At 44.1% G+C, this 21,134-nt stretch overlaps 1 protein-coding gene across 1 annotated transcript in view; it reads left to right on the forward strand.

Annotated features, from left to right (window-relative positions):
- The window catches only part of LOC138651100 (protein-arginine deiminase type-1-like), a 49,972-nt gene that overhangs the window by 4,702 nt on the left and 24,136 nt on the right, over nt 1-21,134 (forward strand). The window lies entirely within an intron of this gene.

The raw sequence follows: 21,134 nt of genomic DNA on the forward strand, positions 1-21,134 counted from the left end.
ACAGAATCCACACCAGGACAGTCCGAAGACTCAACCTGTCCTGAAGAGAAACGAGGATGGAACCCAGAATTGCAGAAAAATGGAGAGACCAAGGTAGCCGAGCTGGCCCGATTATTAAGGGCGAACTCAGCCAACGGCAAAAAGGACACCCAATCATCCTGGTCTGCAGAAACAAAACATCTCAGATATGTTTCCAAGGTCTGATTGGTTCGTTCGGTCTGGCCATTAGTCTGAGGATGGAAAGCCGAGGAAAAGGATAGGTCAATGCCCATCCTACCACAAAAGGCTCGCCAGAACCTTGAAACAAACTGGGAACCTCTGTCAGAAACAATATTCTCAGGAATGCCATGCAACCGAACCACATGCTGAAAGAACAAAGGTACCAAATCAGAGGAGGAAGGCAATTTAACCAAGGGCACCAGATGGACCATTTTAGAAAAGCGATCACAGACCACCCAAATGAATGACATCTTTTGAGAAACGGGAAGGTCAGAAATGAAATCCATCGAAATATGTGTCCAAGGCCTCTTCGGGACCGGCAAGGGCAAAAGCAACCCACTGGCACGTGAACAGCAGGGCTTAGCCCTAGCACAAATCCCACAGGACTGCACAAAAGTACGTACATCCCGTGACAGAGATGGCCACCAGAAGGATCTAGCCACTAACTCTCTGGTACCAAAGATTCCTGGATGACCAGCCAACACCGAACAATGAAGTTCAGAGATAACTTTACTAGTCCACCTATCAGGGACGAACAGTTTCTCGGCCGGACAACGATCAGGTTTATTAGCCTGAAATTTTTGCAACACTCGCCGCAAATCAGGGGAGATGGCAGACACAATGACTCCTTCCTTGAGGATACTCGCCGGCTCAGATAAACCCGGAGAGTCGGGCACAAAACTCCTAGACAGAGCATCCACCTTCACATTTTTAGAGCCCGGAAGGTACGAAATCGCAAAATCGAAGCGAGCAAAAAATAACGACCAACGGGCCTGTCTAGGATTCAAGCGCTTGGCAGACTCGAGATAAGTAAGGTTCTTATGATCAGTCAATACCACCACGCGATGCTTAGCTCCTTCAAGCCAATGACGCCACTCCTCGAATGCCCACTTCATGGCCAGCAACTCTCGGTTGCCCACATCATAATTACGCTCAGCAGCAGAAAACTTCCTGGAAAAGAAGGCGCATGGTTTCAACACTGAGCAACCAGAACCTCTCTGTGACAAAACCGCCCCTGCTCCAATCTCAGAAGCATCAACCTCGACCTGGAACGGAAGAGAAACATCTGGTTGACACAACACAGGGGCAGAACAAAAACGATGCTTCAACTCCTGAAAAGCTTCCACAGCAGCAGAAGACCAATTAACCAAATCAGCACCCTTCTTGGTCAAATCGGTCAATGGTTTGGCAATGCTAGAAAAATTACAGATGAAGCGACGATAAAAATTAGCAAAGCCCAGGAACTTTTGCAGACTTTTCAGAGATGTCGGCTGAGTCCAATCATGGATGGCTTGGACCTTAACCGGATCCATCTCGATAGTAGAAGGGGAAAAGATGAACCCCAAAAATGAAACTTTCTGCACACCGAAGAGACACTTTGATCCCTTCACGAACAAAGAATTAGCACGCAGGACCTGGAAAACCATTCTGACCTGCTTCACATGAGACTCCCAATCATCTGAGAAGATCAAAATGTCATCCAAGTAAACAATCAGGAATTTATCCAGATACTCACGGAAGATGTCATGCATAAAAGACTGAAACACAGATGGAGCATTGGCAAGTCCGAACGGCATCACTAGATACTCAAAATGACCCTCGGGCGTATTAAATGCAGTTTTCCATTCATCTCCTTGCCTAATTCTCACCAGATTATACGCACCACGAAGATCTATCTTAGTGAACCAACTAGCCCCCTTAATCCGAGCAAACAAGTCAGATAACAATGGCAAGGGATACTGAAACTTAACAGTGATCTTATTAAGAAGGCGGTAATCAATACACGGTCTCAGCGAACCATCCGTCTTGGCTACAAAAAAGAACCCTGCTCCCAGTGGTGATGACGATGGGCGAATATGTCCCTTCTCCAGGGACTCCTTCACATAACTGCGCATAGCGGTGTGTTCAGGTACGGACAAATTAAATAATCGACCTTTAGGGAATTTACTACCAGGAATCAAATTGATAGCACAATCACAATCCCTATGCGGAGGTAGAGCATCGGACTTGGGCTCTTCAAATACATCCTGATAATCAGACAAGAACTCTGGGACCTCAGAAGGGGTGGATGACGAAATAGACAAAAATGGAACATTACCATGTACCCCCTGACAACCCCAGCTGGATACCGACATGGAATTCCAATCCAATACTGGATTATGGGTTTGTAGCCATGGCAACCCCAACACGACCACATCATGCAGATTATGCAACACCAGAAAGCGAATAACTTCCTGATGTGCAGGAGCCATGCACATGGTCAGCTGGGTCCAGTACTGAGGCTTTTTCTTGGCCAAAGGCGTAGCATCAATTCCTCTCAATGGAATAGGACACCGCAAAGGCTCCAAGAAAAACCCACAACGTTTAGCATAATCCAAATCCATCAGATTCAGGGCAGCGCCTGAATCCACAAACGCCATGACAGAATACGATGACAAAGAGCATATCAAGGTAATGGACAGAAGGAATTTGGACTGTACAGTACCAATGACGGCAGACCTAGCGAACCGCTTAGTGCGCTTAGGACAATCAGAAATAGCATGAGTGGAATCACCACAGTAGAAACACAGCCCATTCAGACGTCTGTATTCCTGCCGTTCAACTCTGGTCATAGTCCTATCGCACTGCATAGGCTCAGGTTTAATCTCAGACAATACCGCCAGATGGTGCACAGATTTACGCTCGCGCAAGCGACGACCGATCTGAATGGCCAAAGACATAGACTCATTCAAACCAGCAGTCATAGGAAATCCCACCATGACATCCTTAAGAGCCTCAGAGAGACCCTTTCTGAACAAAGCTGCCAGCGCAGATTCATTCCACAGAGTGAGTACTGACCACTTCCTAAATTTCTGACAATATACTTCTATATCATCCTGACCCTGGCACAAAGCCAGCAAATTTTTCTCAGCCTGATCCACTGAATTAGGCTCATCGTACAGCAATCCGAGCGCCAGGAAAAACGCATCGACACCACTCAATGCAGGGTCTCCTGGCGCAAGAGAAAATGCCCAGTCCTGAGGGTCGCCGCGCAAAAAAGAAATAATAATCAAAACCTGTTGAACTGAATTACCAGAAGAATGAGGTTTCAAGGCCAGAAATAGCTTACAATTATTTTTGAAGCTCAGAAACTTAGTTCTATCACCAAAAAACAAATCAGGAATAGGAATTCTTGGTTCTAGCATAGATTTCTGATCAATTGTATCTTGAATCTTTTGTACATTTGTAACGAGATTATCCATTGAAGAGCACAGACCCTGAATATCCATGTCCACACCTGTGTCCAGAATCACCGAAATGTCTAGGGGAAAAAAAAGACTGAACACAGAGCTGAGAAAAAAAAATGATGTCAGAACTTCTTTTTTCCCTCTATTGAGAATCATTAGGTTGGCTCCTTGTACTGTTATGAAGGCAATCCAGTGACACAGTGTGCCAGCAATCAGAGCACATACAGTGATCTGACAATAACCCAAAAACAATAGAACGAGCTCTGAGACGTGGAATCTCTGTAGACCGCAATACCTGAACCTATCCTAAACACAACTAAAGGCAGCTGTGGATTGCGCCTGACAATACCTATGCAATTCGGCACAGCCTGAGGAGCTGACTAGCCTGAAGATAGAAAAACAAGTCTGACTTGCCTCAGAGAAATACCCCAAAGGAAAAGGCAGCCCCCCACATATAATGACTGTTAGCAAGATGAAAAGACAAACGTAGGGATGAAATAGATTCAGCAAAGTGAGGCCCGATATTCTAGATAGAGCGAGGATAGCAAAGAGAACTTTGCAGTCTACAAAAAACCCTAAAGCAAAAAAACACGCAAAGGGGGCAAAAAGACCCACCGTGCCGAACTAACGGCACGGCGGTACACCCTTTGCGTCTCAGAGCTTCCAGCAAAAACGAATAGACAAGCTGGACAGAAAAAACAGCAACAAAAGCAAAGAAGCACTTATCTAAGCAGAGCAGCAGGCCACAGGAAAGATCCAGAAGCTCAGATCCAACACTGGAACATTGACAAGGAGCAAGGAAGACAGAATCAGGTGGAGTTAAATAACAAGGCAGCCAACGAGCTCACCAGAACACCTGAGGGAGGAAGCCCAGAAGCTGCAGTACCACTTGTGACCACAGGAGTGAATTCAGCCACAGAATTCACAACAGAGAAGTGCTAGGTCTCTATGGGGTTTTGATTCGCTGATGCAAACTATGAATGTGACCATTCACTGACAGCAAGCAGAGATGTAAAATGAGGAGCGATGGAAGCACAAGGCCTAGTAGGAATATTCTGTGCTTCTGGGGTCTCTCTGTGATAAACGTGTATATGTATAATGTGGAGGACCTGGGGAGGGTGAGCGTGCCGGGGTCTCGCAGTGAGGGGCACTACCGTGTAATGACCGGTGACCGGCGGCGGGCAGAGCGGACGGACTCTTTGAAGATTTGTGGGTCACGATGAGTCAGGGAGGCCGGTGATTATAAGATTATTCTAACAACTCTGACTTCAGTCACCAACAATGTGACATGGAAATGTCACCGGAGCGGATCCACCCCGCCGTCAATCAGGAGGACTTTCCCTTTTTCCTGTAAGGCTCTCTAGCCTTCTGCTGAAATACTCAGTGCTGCTGGGAGACCCTGCTCCATTCACTGTGTAACTCTCAGGCCCCCAAAATGGCGCACGTGCTTCGTGAATTGCGCAGAACATCAGCCATGCTTTTATCTTTGTGATTTCATTATGAAAAGTCAGTGATTGACACGTGTTCACACCAAGCGTCTGTCTGAAATGCAGCGCTGAATCCGATAAAACACGAAAATCTCCATGGAGAGCGGTGCCAAGATGCGACCGTCCAGGCTGAGAACCACTGGTGACTAAACTGCTGCGAGCGCAGCCCAAGTGATGAGTGGTGACGTCATCAAGGTTACCTGTTCAAGGTTGAACAGCTTAGAGATGCCCTTAATCTGGTAGACTGGGACAATATCCTCAGAACTAATAATACAGATAATAAATGGGAAATGTTTAAGAACATCCTAAATAGGCAGTGTAAGCGGTTTATACCTTGTGGGAATAAAAGGACTAGAAATAGGAAAAACCCAATGTGGCTAAACAAAGAAGTAAGACAGGCAATTAACAGTAAAAAGAAAGCATTTGCACTACTAAAGCAGGATGGCACCATTGAAGCTCTAAAAAACTATAGGGAGAAAAATACTTTATCTAAAAAACTAATTAAAGCTGCCAAAAAGGAAACAGAGAAGCACATTGCTAAGGAGAGTAAAACTAATCCCAAACTGTTCTTCAACTATATCAATAGTAAAAGAATAAAAACTGAAAATGTAGGCCCCTTAAAAAATAGTGAGGAAAGAATGGTTGTAGATGACGAGGAAAAAGCTAACATATTAAACACCTTCTTCTCCACGGTATTCACGGTGGAAAATGAAATGCTAGGTGAAATCCCAAGAAACAATGAAAACCCTATATTAAGGGTCACCAATCTAACCCAAGAAGAGGTGCGAAACCGGCTAAATAAGATTAAAATAGATAAATCTCCGGGCCCGGATGGCATACACCCACGAGTACTAAGAGAACTAAGTAATGTAATAGATAAACCATTATTTCTTATTTTTAGTGACTCTATAGCGACAGGGTCTGTTCCGCAGGACTGGCGCATAGCAAATGTGGTGCCAATATTCAAAAAGGGCTCTAAAAGTGAACCTGGAAATTATAGGCCAGTAAGTCTAACCTCTATTGTTGGTAAAATATTTGAAGGGTTTCTGAGGGATGTTATTCTGGATTATCTCAATGAGAATAACTGTTTAACTCCATATCAGCATGGGTTTATGAGAAATCGCTCCTGTCAAACCAATCTAATCAGTTTTTATGAAGAGGTAAGCTATAGACTGGACCACGGTGAGTCATTGGACGTGGTATATCTCGATTTTTCCAAAGCATTTGATACCGTGCCGCACAAGAGGTTGGTACACAAAATGAGAATGCTTGGTCTGGGGGAAAATGTGTGTAAATGGGTTAGTAACTGGCTTAGTGATAGAAAGCAGAGGGTGGTTATAAATGGTATAGTCTCTAACTGGGTCGCTGTGACCAGTGGGGTACCGCAGGGGTCGGTATTGGGACCTGTTCTCTTCAACATATTCATTAATGATCTGGTAGAAGGTTTACACAGTAAAATATCGATATTTGCAGATGATACAAAACTATGTAAAGCAGTTAATACAATAGAAGATAGTATTCTGCTACAGATGGATCTGGATAAGTTGGAAACTTGGGCTGAAAGGTGGCAGATGAGGTTTAACAATGATAAATGTAAGGTTATACACATGGGAAGAGGGAATCAATATCACCATTACACACTGAACGGGAAACCACTGGGTAAATCTGACAGGGAGAAGGACTTGGGGATCCTAGTTAATGATAAACTTACCTGGAGCAGCCAGTGCCAGGCAGCAGCTGCCAAGGCAAACAGGATCATGGGGTGCATTAAAAGAGGTCTGGATACACATGATGAGAGCATTATACTGCCTCTGTACAAATCCCTAGTTAGACCGCACATGGAGTACTGTGTCCAGTTTTGGGCACCGGTGCTCAGGAAGGATATAATGGAACTAGAGAGAGTACAAAGGAGGGCAACAAAATTAATAAAGGGGATGGGAGAACTACAATACCCAGATAGATTAGCGAAATTAGGATTATTTAGTCTAGAAAAAAGACGACTGAGGGGCGATCTAATAACCATGTATAAGTATATAAGGGGACAATACAAATATCTCGCTGAGGATCTGTTTATACCAAGGAAGGTGACGGGCACAAGGGGGCATTCTTTGCGTCTGGAAGAGAGAAGGTTTTTCCACCAACATGGAAGAGGATTCTTTACTGTTAGGGCAGTGAGAATCTGGAATTGCTTGCCTGAGGAGGTGGTGATGGCGAACTCAGTCGAGGGGTTCAAGAGAGGCCTGGATGTCTTCCTGGAGCAGAACAATATTGTATCATACAATTATTAGGTTCTGTAGAAGGACGTAGATCTGGGTATTTATTATGATGGAATATAGGCTGAACTGGATGGACAAATGTCTTTTTTCGGCCTTACTAACTATGTTACTATGTTACTATGTTACCTCCGGTCACTGTGGCTGCGTTCCCAGCAAGGCCAGTGAACTGCGGTGACCTCAGTGAGATCCCCGCCAGCACCATGAGAAAGTCAGTGATAAGGTCACTGCAGGTCAAGCTCGGTGTCTTTGAGTCGCCCTACCAGGGCCGTGGGGTACTCGGTATCGGGTCCGGTCTTAAAGGGGATGTTACGGTGGCTGCGACCTGGTTTGTGGCCCTGGGACTCAATTAAAGGGGAACGGTCTTTTAAGGGGTATTGTAAAAGTCTATTTTCGTGATGCCACCTGTGGTTCTCGGTCAGTAGGGACAGACACCGCTTAAAGGGGTCCTCTGGGATGATGGTATGGAGGCTGGATGGTGACGCTTCCCACAGGTGAAGCGGGGTCCCCAGGGCTCCCAAGATATATGGCAGGGATGATGTGTTGCCGGTAAATAACAGAGGATTCAGGGTTGCAGTCTTTACCTGGTTTACTGGTGGTGGTAATCCACAGTCCAGGGTACCAGGCATGGTTGGTGATGTGGTCCTGCCAGCTTGGAGGCAAAGGTGATCCCTCTCCCAGGTGAGGTCTGTAAGACTTTCCTACATGTGCTAAGATGGCAAGACCCCTGCTGCTTGTAGTTTGCTGGCAAGGAATCCTCTCTCCTGTCCTGGGACAGTTGCCTGCACGGAAGGCAGATTGAGCCTTTTTATAGGGTCTCTACCACAAACCGGGCTTTTAGAGTACTGCTGTACCTCAGGCTTGGTGCAGGCAGTTAACGTGTAGTCTAGTGCCCTCTGGTTCTGCTATTTGTCTTAAAGTTCCACAAAAGCCTCGGGCTCCCGGTACCCGGTTTCTGCACTTTGGCTCAGAGGGTGCCCGGTCACAGTTCCCCTCTGAGCCCTGTTCCACTCCTATGCTCCTTTCCTCAATGTTCCACTGCATGCAATAACCTTTCAGGTTCTCCTCTTCTCAGAAGCCGCAGCACATTCCTGGCTGCACGGCTCCGCTGTCTGCCTCACAGACTTCCTTCTCCTAGGTCTCTCTGGACCAACTCGCTTCCTCCACTCTCTCCCTCCAACTGGCTCACTCCTCCTTCAGACCAGGATCCTTAAAGCTGGGGAAGCTCCCCTGAATCTGGGTCCTGAGCTCCCCCTCCTGGCCTGGATTCAGAATGTGTTGAATGCGTGCGCTTACCTGGTAAAGAGAATCCTCCTTGCCTCCACGCATGATATTGCCCTCCCCGAAATGAAGGCAACATCACTGTAACAACCGGTTACCTAAGGTGTTACATCTTCACAGCAGATCACCATGAAAAATGCTCACAGTTATCTGTTGTGAAGTGAAATAATTAAAAAAAAAAACAGCATGGGGACCCCTATATTCTTGATAACCAGCCTTGCTGAAGCTGATAGCTGAGGGTTGCAGCCTGGCTGGTTATAGAAAATACAGGGGAACCCATGGCAATTTGTTATTTAATTATTTATAGTGCAGGCGGCAGGTGATGTGCTCCGGGCGCTATCTGACTCTCTAAAAGGAAATTGTCACTTTCCCGGCAACTCACCCTTCCCCACTGTGGGCCAGTCCCAAATATTAACTCCAACCATTCCTACGGTCAAACTACACACCTCATTAACACATGACACTATTCACATTATACATCACATTTCACATTGCAGCAGCAGCACATAACAGTAAACTGCACTGGGTGTTACTTCCGGTATCCGGTAATGGCAGGTTTCATACATAAACCATCAGAGGTTTATGACATAGAATTACTTTCATTGGGCTGTAATCGCTCGCTGCTTCCTATTATCTGGCGGTTTTATAGGTGGAGTGCGGACTGATGGCGGATACTTGTTGCTCCCAGTCCTCAAAATGTCTGTGGAAAAGTCTGAGTAATAATAGAGAATCTCATGCAACAGAGACAAGCCACCATGTGAGGAACAGTATCTAATCCTGTGTGATACTGTCTGCTGAGCCGTGTATCTAATCCTCTCCTGTGTGATACTGTCTGCTGAGCCATGTATCTAATCCACTCCTGTGTGATACTGACTGCTGAGCCGTGTATCTAATCCACTCCTGTGTGATACTGACTGCTGAGCCATGTATCTAATCCTCTCCTGTGTGATACTGACTGCTGAGCCGTGTATCTAATCCACTCCTGTGTGATACTGACTGCTGAGCCGTGTATCTAATCCACTCCTGTGTGATACTGACTGCTGAGCCATGTATCTAATCCTCTCCTGTGTGATACTGTCTGCTGAGCCATGTATCTAATCCACTCCTGTGTGATACTGACTGCTGAGCCGTGTATCTAATCCTCTCCTGTGTGATACTGACTGCTGAGCCGTGTATCTAATCCTCTCCTGTGTGATACTGACTGCTGAGCCATGTATCTAATCCACTCCTGTGTGATACTGACTGCTGAGCCGTGTATCTAATCCACTCCTGTGTGATACTGACTGCTGAGCCGTGTATCTAATCCTCTCCTGTGTGATACTGTCTGCTGAGCTGTGTATCTAATCCTCTCCTGTGTGATACTGTCTGCTGAGCTGTGTATCTAATCCTATCCTGTGTGATACTGACTGCTGAGCCGTGTATCTAATCCTCTCCTGTGTGATACTGTCTGCTGAGCCGTGTATCTAATCCTGTGTGGTACTGTCTGCTGAGCCGTGTATCTAATCCTCTCCTGTGTGATACTGTTTGCTGAGCCGTGTATCTAATCCTCTCCTGTGTGATACTGACTGCTGAGCCATGTATCTAATCCTGTGTGATACTGTCTGCTGAGCCGTGTATCTAATCCTCTCCTGTGTGATACTGACTGCTGAGCCGTGTATCTAATCCTCTCCTGTGTGATGCTGACTGCTGAGCCGTGTATCTAATCCTCTCCTGTGTGATACTGACTGCTGAGCTGTGTATCTAATCCTCTCCTGTGTGATACTGTCTACTGAGCTGTGTATCTAATCCTCTCCTGTGTGATACTGACTGCTGAGCCGTGTATCTAATCCTCTCCTGTGTGATACTGACTGCTGAGCCATGTATCTAATCCTGTGTGATACTGTCTGCTGAGCCGTGTATCTAATCCTCTCCTGTGTGATACTGACTGCTGAGCCGTGTATCTAATCCTCTCCTGTGTGATACTGACTGCTGAGCCATGTATCTAATCCTGTGTGATACTGTCTGCTGAGCCGTGTATCTAATCCTCTCCTGTGTGATACTGACTGCTGAGCCATGTATCTAATCCTGTGTGATACTGACTGCTGAGCCGTGTATCTAATCCTCTCCTGTGTGATACTGACTGCTGAGCCGTGTATCTAATCCTCTCCTGTGTGATGCTGACTGCTGAGCCGTGTATCTAATCCTCTCCTGTGTGATACTGACTGCTGAGCCGTGTATCTAATCCTCTCCTGTGTGATACTGTCTGCTGAGCTGTGTATCTAATCCTCTCCTGTGTGATACTGACTGCTGAGCCGTGTATCTAATCCTCTCCTGTGTGATACTGACTGCTGAGCCGTGTATCTAATCCTCTCCTGTGTGATACTGACTGCTGAGCCGTGTATCTAATCCTCTCCTGTGTGATACTGACTGCTGAGCCGTGTATCTAATCCTCTCCTGTGTGATACTGTCTGCTGAGCCGTGTATCTAATCCTCTCCTGTGTGATACTGTCTGCTGAGCTGTGTATCTAATCCTCTCCTGTGTGATACTGACTGCTGAGCCGTGTATCTAATCCTCTCCTGTGTGATACTATCTGCTGAGCCGTGTATCTAATCCTCTCCTGTGTGATACTGACTGCTGAGCCGTGTATCTAATCCTCTCCTGTGTGATACTGACTGCTGAGCCGTGTATCTAATCCTCTCCTGTGTGATACTGACTGCTGAGCCGTGTATCTAATCCTCTCCTGTGTGATACTGTCTGCTGAGCCGTGTATCTAATCCTATACTGTGTGATACTGACTGCTGAGCCGTGTATCTAATCCTCTCCTGTGTGATACTGTCTGCTGAGCCGTGTATCTAATCCTCTCCTGTGTGATACTGACTGCTGAGCCATGTCTTTAATCCTCTCCTGTGTGATACCGTCTGCTGAGCCGTGTATCTAATCCTCTCATGTGTGATACTGACTGCTGCGCCATGTATCTAATCCTGTGTGATACTGTCTGCTGAGCCGTGTATCTAATCCTCTCCTGTGTGATACTGACTGCTGAGCCGTGTATCTAATCCTCTCCTGTGTGATACTGACTGCTGAGCCGTGTATCTAATCCTGTGTGATACTGACTGCTGAGCCGTGTATCTAATCCTCTCCTGTGTGATACTGACTGCTGAGCCATGTCTTTAATCCTCTCCTGTGTGATACCGTCTGCTGAGCCGTGTATCTAATCCTCTCCTGTGTGATACTGACTGCTGAGCCGTGTATCTAATCCTGTGTGATACTGACTGCTGAGCCGTGTATCTAATCCTCTCCTGTGTGATACTGTCTGCTGAGCTGTGTATCTAATCCTCTCCTGTGTGATACTGTCTGCTGAGCCGTGTATCTAATCCTCTCCTGTGTGATACTGACTGCTGAGCCATGTATCTAATCCTCTCCTGTGTGATACTGACTGCTGAGCCGTGTATCTAATCCTCTCCTGTGTGATACTGTCTGCTGAGCCGTGTATCTAATCCTGTGTGATACTGACTGCTGAGCCGTGTATCTAATCCTCTCCTGTGTGATACTGACTGCTGAGCCATGTCTTTAATCCTCTCCTGTGTGATACCGTCTGCTGAGCCGTGTATCTAATCCTCTCCTGTGTGATACTGACTGCTGAGCCGTGTATCTAATCCTGTGTGATACTGTCTGTTGAGCCGTGTATCTAATCCTCTCCTGTGTGATACTGACTGCTGAGCCGTGTATCTAATCCTCTCCTGTGTGATACTGATTGCTGAGCCGTGTATCTCATCCTCTCCTGTGTGATACTGACTGCTGAGCTGTGTATCTAATCCTCTCCTGTGTGATACTGTTTGCTGAGCCGTGTATCTAATCCTGTGTGATACTGTCCTGTCTCTTCCCTGGTGTCTTCTCACTCTTCTCTGACTCTTCAGGGTGCAGACAGTTGTTCTCTCTGTTCTCTGCACCCCCACAATCTGCCTTCTCGAGGTTGAGCTTTTCCTTACAGGGGGCGCAGCCTCCTCGGAGGACAGTCACAGACCATCTCCTGTTTGTAACTCCTGCTCACTCTTTATGCTCTCTGCTCCTGACTCTGCTCACTCTTTATGCTCTCTGCTCCTGACTCTGCTCACTCTTTATGGGCTCTGCACCTGACTCTGCTCACTCTTTATGGGCTCTGCTCCTGACTCTGCTCACTCTTTATGGGCTCTGCTCCTGACTCTGCTCACTCTTTATGGGTTTTGCTACAGGGCTGATTACAGATGATGAGATGTATACGAGAGCGGCGACTACGTGCATCCGACCCTGCACACTATGACCAAAGGAAAACCACTCACCATGACCGACCTCCACCGACACTGCTCCCCATGACTGACCGCATCCGACACTGCTCCCCATAACTGACCACCTCTGAAACTGTTCCCCATGACCGACCACCTCCGGCACTGCTTGAAAAAAAATCATGTAGATCGAAACGTCACCACAGAGGGCAGAATAAAGGAACTGCAATTTTTCACCAACGTATGAGGCGCTGTATTCATTCTCTATTTGAATGTTTGGATGTTTTACCGGGAAAGACTCTCTGGAATTGACATGCACCTCTCTTGTGGGTAATAGTTAACCCTTTGTTTGCTATGAGGTGCTGTGAATTGTTTATTCTTTGACTGCTCCCCATAACTGACCGCCTCCGACACTGCTCCCCATAACTGACTGCCTCTGAAACTGCTCCCCATGACAGACTACCTCCAACACTGCTCCCTATAACTGACCACCTCCGACACTGCTCCCCATAACTGAACACCTCCGACACTGCTCCCCATAACTGACCAACTCCGACACTGCTCCCCATGACTGACCGCCTCCGACACTGCTCCCCATGACCGACTACCTCCGACACTGCTCCCCATAACTGAACAACTCCGACACTGCTCCCCATGACTGACCGCCTCCGACACTGCTCCCCATAACTGACCGCCTCTGACACTGCTCCCCGTGACTGACTGCATCTGTCACAATAATAGGAATATGCCATGTTTGAGCATCACCCTAAATGTTCCATCGCTTTGAGACACACACGGTGGGCCTTCCGACCCCCCTCTTCCCGCTGCCTGTGTGTGTTTGAATCCTAAACCCCTCATTTCACCCCTCCCTCAAGAATTTATATGGCTCTTTGCTGCTGGCAGAACAGTCTACCTACCCTACTCATTCCCCCCTCCCACCTGGTACTGGCTAAAACTGGTACAGAAAGCCTGAGCTTCTATTGTTCTTTCAAGGTTATATATATTGGCACCGATCATGGCTAGAGGTATAAGAATTATATATTCCGGAAGTCCATCGAGGGATCTATAACTCTCTGAAATTGCTAGAGGCTAAACCCACTGAGTGCAAAGAATGAGTTTCTCCGTAAGCGGGTCATGTAATTACTCCATGTTTACACTTAAAAGAATCCCCATGAAGTGGGGCACATTCTGATCATCGTGTATTTCGTATACGAGATTCATACAGCGAGCTAGGTAGAAAAATGGTTTTCATAATGCTGAGAAAAGGGGAGGTTTCAGCCTCTAAGTGAGGTCACCACAGGGTTTGGGTTTAGGCTAGGAAATAAGTAAGAGAAGCAAGCAGTCTTCAGTGTCTTTTTCCAGGGTCAAACTGCTGCACAGATGCGTGCTATGCATCTAGATGTGGCCCCTCCTCAACAGCACATGGTCGGCCATGAGATAAGATAACATAAAGAAATGGAAGTGTTCTTTTTCAACTTTACTCCCATTTTATTTGTAATTGTATTGTACATATGATATTTGTCTTCTTTATAACATCTTTTTATACCTCTGTAAACACTGCATACCTTTTTTGGAGTAAAATAAAATTTACTAGCTTGTCACTCCTTGCTCTATAACGAACTGTTGCGTCCTCTGAAGTGAATTACGCTGCTAATCTGGGTTGGCTCCGGACCTGTTAATAATTAAGAAATCGGAGCTGGTGGCAGCAGAATTTGTCCTGTGCAATTGGGAGTCTTTGCAGCGACCGGCAGCATTGATAATTATTGCTCCCGCCTGAGTGGGAGTAGTTATATCGCCCTCGCTGCTGCGTGCCCAATAGCCAGTACATAGCAGACAGCCTTTCTGGCGACTAATTACCCTAGGTGCAGTACCCTGACTGAACTGAGGGTAAGGGGGGGCGCCAGAGGGCTGCAAGTTCCAAACCGGAACTGGGAAGTGGTATATAGATAAATTCCCTTCAGAAAGAACCAGGGGCAACCAAACAACCCCGGATCATGACAAATTGGTGTGAGTGGTGGGGATGATAAAGGTATCTTCCCCGTGAAACATGACATATTGGTGGCAGCATGGTGGGATTCCTGACAGCATCGGTGATGATAATGCATAATATTATTTTTAGTTTTCCTCCTGTAGCTGTGGTAGACAATTGTCCCATCTAGTACCAGCTGAAACTGGTCTAGTCTCTCTCAAAAGACATGAGTTTCTTTGTTCTATTATAGTAAGATATTGGGCCACCGATTTGGGCTAGAAAAATGAGCACATATTGCGAATTTCCATCGGTAGATCTGTCAGCCACTGTAAGCGCTAGCAGCTAAACACAACCAGTGCAAAGTGCGAATTTCTCCGGAATCCTGTGGAACAACTAGTAGGAATTTGGTGTCAATAGAAAGCTAATTTCAATATAAGATGAATGATAGAACCTAAAACACAAGGGCCACTTGCACAGTGAACAACTCTGTAGGAACATGTTCACACACCACCAAAAAACTTGTTGACACAAAAGAGCACAGCGAGGTCAAAAATACTCTGTTGTAAAAAAGTCACAGTAAATAAGCAAGTGCTAGTCAAAAGATGAAAAAAATACAGGGTATTTAGTTAATACGTTTTTTTGCAAAAAAATGTATATTAAGCTGCTCCACCAATCGCCAAGGTATACCCATAATAGAGCAGTCCTATCTAATGTATTTAAAAACCTGAATATCTGTATAGTACCTGTATAAGCAGGGCTCAGAGAGAAAAAATATCCATGTGGACGTGCTGGATGAAGCAGCTCCAGTGCAAATAACCCACAGAGGAGTGGTGGACTCCCTAGTCTTGTAGAAACAAGAAAGCAATTATAGAACCTAAAACACAAGGGCCACTTGCACAGTGAACAACTCTGTAGGAACATGTTCACACACCACCAAAAAACTTGTTGACACAAAAGAGCACAGCGAGGTCAAAAATACTCTGTTGTAAAAAAGTCACAGTAAATAAGCAAGTGCTAGTCAAAAGATGAAAAAAATACAGGGTATTTAGTTAATACGTTTTTTTGCAAAAAAATGTATATTAAGCTGCTCCACCAATCGCCAAGGTATACCCATAATAGAGCAGTCCTATCTAATGTATATAATCCCTATCTGATGTATTTAAAAACCTGAATATCTGTATAGTACCTGTATAAGCAGGGCTCAGAGAGAAAAAATATCCATGTGGACGTGCTGGATGAAGCAGCTCCAGTGCAAATAACCCACAGAGGAGTGGTGGACTCCCTAGTCTTGCAGAAACAAGAAAGCAATTATAGAACCTAAAACACAAGGGCCACTTGCACAGTGAACAACTCTGTAGGAACATGTTCACACACCACCAAAAAACTTGTTGACACAAAAGAGCACAGTGAGGTCAAAAATACTCTGTTGTAAAAAAGTCACAGTAAATAAGCAAGTGCTAGTCAAAAGATGAAAAAAATACAGGGTATTTAGTTAATACGTTTTTTTGCAAAAAAATGTATATTAAGCTGCTCCACCAATCGCCAAGGTATACCCATAATAGAGCAGTCCTATCTAATGTATATAATCCCTATCTGATGTATTTAAAAACCTGAATATCTGTATAGTACCTGTATAAGCAGGGCTCAGAGAGAAAAAATATCCATGTGGACGTGCTGGATGAAGCAGCTCCAGTGCAAATAACCCACAGAGGAGTGGTGGACTCCCTAGTCTTGTAGAAACAAGAAAGCAATTATAGAACCTAAAACACAAGGGCCACTTGCACAGTGAACAACTCTGTAGGAACATGTTCACACACCACCAAAAAACTTGTTGACACAAAAGAGCACAGCGAGGTCAAAAATACTCTGTTGTAAAAAAGTCACAGTAAATAAGCAAGTGCTAGTCAAAAGATGAAAAAAATACAGGGTATTTAGTTAATACGTTTTTTTGCAAAAAAATGTATATTAAGCTGCTCCACCAATCGCCAAGGTATACCCATAATAGAGCAGTCCTATCTAATGTATATAATCCCTATCTGATGTATTTAAAAACCTGAATATCTGTATAGTACCTGTATAAGCAGGGCTCAGAGAGAAAAAATATCCATGTGGACGTGCTGGATGAAGCAGCTCCAGTGCAAATAACCCACAGAGGAGTGGTGGACTCCCTAGTCTTGTAGAAACAAGAAAGCAATTATAGAACCTAAAACACAAGGGCCACTTGCACAGTGAACAACTCTGTAGGAACATGTTCACACACCACCAAAAAACTTGTTGACACAAAAGAGCACAGCGAGGTCAAAAATACTCTGTTGTAAAAAAGTCACAGTAAATAAGCAAGTGCTAGTCAAAAGATGAAAAAAATACAGGGTATTTAGTTAATACGTTTTTTTGCAAAAAAATGTATATTAAGCTGCTCCACCAATCGCCAAGGTATACCCATAATAGAGCAGTCCTATCTAATGTATATAATCCCTATCTGATGTATTTAAAAACCTGAATATCTGTATAGTACCTGTATAAGCAGGGCTCAGAGAGAAAAAATATCCATGTGGACGTGCTGGATGAAGCAGCTCCAGTGCAAATAACCCACAGAGGAGTGGTGGACTCCCTAGTCTTGTAGAAACAAGAAAGCAATTATAGAACCTAAAACACAAGGGCCACTTGCACAGTGAACAACTCTGTAGGAACATGTTCACACACCACCAAAAAACTTGTTGACACAAAAGAGCACAGCGAGGTCAAAAATACTCTGTTGTAAAAAAGTCACAGTAAATAAGCAAGTGCTAGTCAAAAGATGAAAAAAATACAGGGTATTTAGTTAATACGTTTTTTTGCAAAAAAATGTATATTAAGCTGCTCCACCAATCGCCAAGGTATACCCATAATAGAGCAGTCCTATCTAATGTATATAATCCCTATCTGATGTATTTAAAAACCTGAATATCTGTATAGTACCTGTATAAGCAGGGCTCAGAGAGAAAAAATATCCATGTGGACGTGCTGGATGAAGCAGCTCCAGTGCAAATAACCCACAGAGGAGTGGTGGACTCCCTAGTCTTGTAGAAACAAGAAAGCAATTATAGAACCTAAAACACAAGGGCCACTTGCACAGTGAACAACTCTGTAGGAACATGTTCACACACCACCAAAAAACTTGTTGACACAAAAGAGCACAGCGAGGTCAAAAATACTCTGTTGTAAAAAAGTCACAGTAAATAAGCAAGTGCTAGTCAAAAGATGAAAAAAATACAGGGTATTTAGTTAATACGTTTTTTTGCAAAAAAATGTATATTAAGCAGCTCCACCAATCGCCAAGGTATACCCATAATAGAGCAGTCCTATCTAATGTATATAATCCCTATCTGATGTATTTAAAAACCTGAATATCTGTATAGTACCTGTATAAGCAGGGCTCAGAGAGAAAAAATATCCATGTGGACGTGCTGGATGAAGCAGCTCCAGTGCAAATAACCCACAGAGGAGTGGTGGACTCCCTAGTCTTGTAGAAACAAGAAAGCAATTATAGAACCTAAAACACAAGGGCCACTTGCACAGTGAACAACTCTGTAGGAACATGTTCACACACCACCAAAAAACTTGTTGACACAAAAGAGCACAGCGAGGTCAAAAATACTCTGTTGTAAAAAAGTCACAGTAAATAAGCAAGTGCTAGTCAAAAGATGAAAAAAATACAGGGTATTTAGTTAATACGTTTTTTTGCAAAAAAATGTATATTAAGCTGCTCCACCAATCGCCAAGGTATACCCATAATAGAGCAGTCCTATCTAATGTATATAATCCCTATCTGATGTATTTAAAAACCTGAATATCTGTATAGTACCTGTATAAGCAGGGCTCAGAGAGAAAAAATATCCATGTGGACGTGCTGGATGAAGCAGCTCCAGTGCAAATAACCCACAGAGGAGTGGTGGACTCCCTAGTCTTGTAGAAACAAGAAAGCAATTATAGAACCTAAAACACAAGGGCCACTTGCACAGTGAACAACTCTGTAGGAACATGTTCACACACCACCAAAAAACTTGTTGACACAAAAGAGCACAGCGAGGTCAAAAATACTCTGTTGTAAAAAAGTCACAGTAAATAAGCAAGTGCTAGTCAAAAGATGAAAAAAATACAGGGTATTTAGTTAATACGTTTTTTTGCAAAAAAATGTATATTAAGCTGCTCCACCAATCGCCAAGGTATACCCATAATAGAGCAGTCCTATCTAATGTATATAATCCCTATCTGATGTATTTAAAAACCTGAATATCTGTATAGTACCTGTATAAGCAGGGCTCAGAGAGAAAAAATATCCATGTGGACGTGCTGGATGAAGCAGCTCCAGTGCAAATAACCCACAGAGGAGTGGTGGACTCCCTAGTCTTGTAGAAACAAGAAAGCAATTATAGAACCTAAAACACAAGGGCCACTTGCACAGTGAACAACTCTGTAGGAACATGTTCACACACCACCAAAAAACTTGTTGACACAAAAGAGCACAGCGAGGTCAAAAATACTCTGTTGTAAAAAAGTCACAGTAAATAAGCAAGTGCTAGTCAAAAGATGAAAAAAATACAGGGTATTTAGTTAATACGTTTTTTTGCAAAAAAATGTATATTAAGCTGCTCCACCAATCGCCAAGGTATACCCATAATAGAGCAGTCCTATCTAATGTATATAATCCCTATCTGATGTATTTAAAAACCTGAATATCTGTATAGTACCTGTATAAGCAGGGCTCAGAGAGAAAAAATATCCATGTGGACGTGCTGGATGAAGCAGCTCCAGTGCAAATAACCCACAGAGGAGTGGTGGACTCCCTAGTCTTGTAGAAACAAGAAAGCAATTATAGAACCTAAAACACAAGGGCCACTTGCACAGTGAACAACTCTGTAGGAACATGTTCACACACCACCACCATCTTTTGACTAGCACTTGCTTATTTACTGTGACTTTTTTACAACAGAGTATTTTTGACCTCGCTGTGCTCTTTTGTGTCAACAAGTATTTTGGTGGTGTGTGAACATGTTCCTACAGAGTTGTTCACTGTGCAAGTGGCCCTTGTGTTTTAGGTTCTATAATTGCTTTCTTGTTTCTACAAGACTAGGGAGTCCACCACTCCTCTGTGGGTTATTTGCACTGGAGCTGCTTCATCCAGCACGTCCACATGGATATTTTTTCTCTCTGAGCCCTGCTTATACAGGTACTATACAGATATTCAGGTTTTTAAATACATCAGATAGGGATTATATACATTAGATAGGACTGCTCTATTATGGGTATACCTTGGCGATTGGTGGAGCAGCTTAATATACATTTTTTTGCAAAAAAACGTATTAACTAAATACCCTGTATTTTTTTCATCTTTTGACTAGCACTTGCTTATTTACTGTGACTTTTTTACAACAGAGTATTTTTGACCTCGCTGTGCTCTTTTGTGTCAACAAGTTTTTTGGTGGTGTGTGAACATGTTCCTACAGAGTTGTTCACTGTGCAAGTGGCCCTTGTGTTTTAGGTTCTATAATTGCTTTCTTGTTTCTACAAGACTAGGGAGTCCACCACTCCTCTGTGGGTTATTTGCACTGGAGCTGCTTCATCCAGCACGTCCACATGGATATTTTTTCTCTCTGAGCCCTGCTTATACAGGTACTATACAGATATTCAGGTTTTTAAATACATCAGATAGGGATTATATACATTAGATAGGACTGCTCTATTATGGGTATACCTTGGCGATTGGTGGAGCAGCTTAATATACATTTTTTTGCAAAAAAACGTATTAACTAAATACCCTGTATTTTTTTCATCTTTTGACTAGCACTTGCTTATTTACTGTGACTTTTTTACAACAGAGTATTTTTGACCTCGCTGTGCTCTTTTGTGTCAACAAGTTTTTTGGTGGTGTGTGAACATGTTCCTACAGAGTTGTTCACTGTGCAAGTGGCCCTTGTGTTTTAGGTTCTATAATTGCTTTCTTGTTTCTACAAGACTAGGGAGTCCACCACTCCTCTGTGGGTTATTTGCACTGGAGCTGCTTCATCCAGCACGTCCACATGGATATTTTTTCTCTCTGAGCCCTGCTTATACAGGTACTATACAGATATTCAGGTTTTTAAATACATCAGATAGGGATTATATACATTAGATAGGACTGCTCTATTATGGGTATACCTTGGCGATTGGTGGAGCAGCTTAATATACATTTTTTTGCAAAAAAACGTATTAACTAAATACCCTGTATTTTTTTCATCTTTTGACTAGCACTTGCTTATTTACTGTGACTTTTTTACAACAGAGTATTTTTGACCTCGCTGTGCTCTTTTGTGTCAACAAGTTTTTTGGTGGTGTGTGAACATGTTCCTACAGAGTTGTTCACTGTGCAAGTGGCCCTTGTGTTTTAGATTCTATAATTGCTTTCTTGTTTCTACAA

This window comes from Ranitomeya imitator, chromosome 10, assembly GCF_032444005.1.
Source record: "Ranitomeya imitator isolate aRanImi1 chromosome 10, aRanImi1.pri, whole genome shotgun sequence".
Taxonomy (NCBI): Eukaryota; Metazoa; Chordata; class Amphibia; order Anura; family Dendrobatidae; genus Ranitomeya; species Ranitomeya imitator.